Source organism: Penaeus chinensis, chromosome 7, assembly GCF_019202785.1.
Source record: "Penaeus chinensis breed Huanghai No. 1 chromosome 7, ASM1920278v2, whole genome shotgun sequence".
Lineage (NCBI taxonomy): Eukaryota > Metazoa > Arthropoda > Malacostraca > Decapoda > Penaeidae > Penaeus > Penaeus chinensis.
Genome location: NC_061825.1, coordinates 7707188 through 7709687, shown reverse-complemented (window position 1 = coordinate 7709687; position 2500 = coordinate 7707188). Strand labels below are relative to the sequence as shown.

Sequence of the window (2500 nt, the reverse complement as noted above, 5' to 3'; positions counted from 1 at the left end):
CAAAAAAAATAAACACAGCAAAATCCAGCTGATTCAGGCACACCACCCAGTATATTAAATATACCTGACATCCTTTGACCAACCATTAAGTTATAAGTACATCAAAAGGTATTCACTAAGCAATCTTCATTGAACATATGAAAACCAACAATGGCTTCATTACTCAAAAATTAGGCTTAAAAGACAAAAACAAAGGGATTTGGACACAATCATTTACCTCCCACGATGTCTGGCAACTACTAAGCAGTATTCAGAAAATCCACCGAAGTTAATAACGTCTGTTAATATTCAAAATCTTTAGGTAAATTTCTTAATCAAGATTATTTTATATTATTTCAATTTATGCTGCTTCCAAAATCATTAAATATATTATTACAAATACAACTAAATATTTTTCATAAAAAATATGTAACTGTAGAGATAACGAACAGCAATGGAAGAAAATAGGTTACGGTGGATTTTAACAAACTGGACACTGGTATATCCATGACAATCATATTACCAGCAATGGAATGTTAAAGCTGCTAACCACAATAACAAATATATAAAGAAATAAACAAAAGATACATTATCAACAGCAGCAGCAAAAAAGAAAAAAAGAAAAATAAAGGAAAATAAATAAACAGATAAATAAATAAATGAAAATCAACGCTAAATTATTCAGTCAAGATAATCTAGTTCCTTCAAATCACTTCATTCCTCTCTGATGCAACTATGATTCTTTTCAACATCTAAAACTAAATACTATCATCAGCAGGGGGAAAAAGAAAAAGAAAAGAAAAGAAAAGAAAAGTTGTCTTACTGAAAATCAACCTTGAATATAAATAATATATAAATATAAACATATTTATATACAATATATATAACATATACATGATATATAGATAAAATATATGTAGATATAATATACATACATACATACATATATATATACATATATATATATATATATATACATTAATAATTTTATTTATTATATATATATAATATACATATATATATATATATATATATATATATATATATATATATATATATATATATGTATATTATATGTAATATATATATATATATATATATATATATATATAAATATATATATATATAAATATATATATATATATATATATTTATTATATAAATATTATATATAATAATTTAATATATATATATTATATATATATATATATTATATATTACATATAATAAAAGATTACATATATATTATCATCATCATCATCATCATCATCAGCCTGGGTCAATCCACTGCAGGACGTAGGCCTCTCCCAATCTTTTCCATCTTTGTCTGTCTAGCGTCTTTTCCTTCCAGTCTTGGCCCGCAAATTTCGTTATTTCGTCGGGCCATCTTGTATTATATATATGTGTATATATATATATATATATATATATATATATATATATATATATACATATATATATATATATATATATATATATATATATATATATATATATATATATTATATATGTATATAAAATTATTATATAAAATATTCATATAATAAATATATATATATATATATATATATATATATATTTTTATATATATATATATATATATATATATATATATATGATTATACATCATACATATATGATTATATACATATATATATATTATCTATATATATGATATATAGATGATATGTATATAATTCATATATATATATATATATATATATATATATATATATATATATATGTATATATATAATATAATACAATATAATATAATATATACTTAATATATAATATATATATATATGTATATATATAATATAATACAATATAATATAATATAATATATACTTAATATATAATATATATATATATATATAATATATATGTAATTTTTTTTATTATATGTAATATATATATATAAATAATATATATATAATATATATTGTATATATCAGTCGTTTATATTATATAAATTAAATATACATTATATGTATAAAATATATATATATATATATATACACATCTATATATATATATATATATACATTGTATTACACTGTATGTATGTATGTATGTATGTATGTATATACACTACTGGCCAAAATTAACCGGCCACTATTTCACTTTTAGCTAAATTCTGATTCAAGGTTCAATTATTAGCCTGGCAAGATTGCAAACGCAATGATATTGATAGAATATCAATAGCAATGTGTTGAGGGATAGTTTGATATATATTTAGGCTTATTACTTCTCAGTTTGTCTAATAATATAGAGATTTTTGAATTGTGGAGCGAGAAACACTAAAAATTTGCAGATTATTGGCAAACTTTGAGATTGCCAAACAGCCTCGTTTGGACTAGCCTCGCTTTGCTTTTGGATCCTTGTTGCCTGGATACTCATAACAAGCACCCAGTGACCAAGCTTCTGCAATTTTCATCGATTTTTCAACGTTTTTACTGCAGTTTCTCGAATTTTTGTTGTAAGTAAATATTTTTTCATCTTGAAATTGTGCTTTAAT

The 2500-nt window shown here is 20.9% G+C and overlaps 1 protein-coding gene across 5 annotated transcripts in view; it reads right to left on the bottom strand.

The window, feature by feature from the left end:
* The window catches only part of LOC125027173, a 50624-nt gene that overhangs the window by 29754 nt on the left and 18370 nt on the right, over nucleotides 1–2500 (bottom strand). The window lies entirely within an intron of this gene.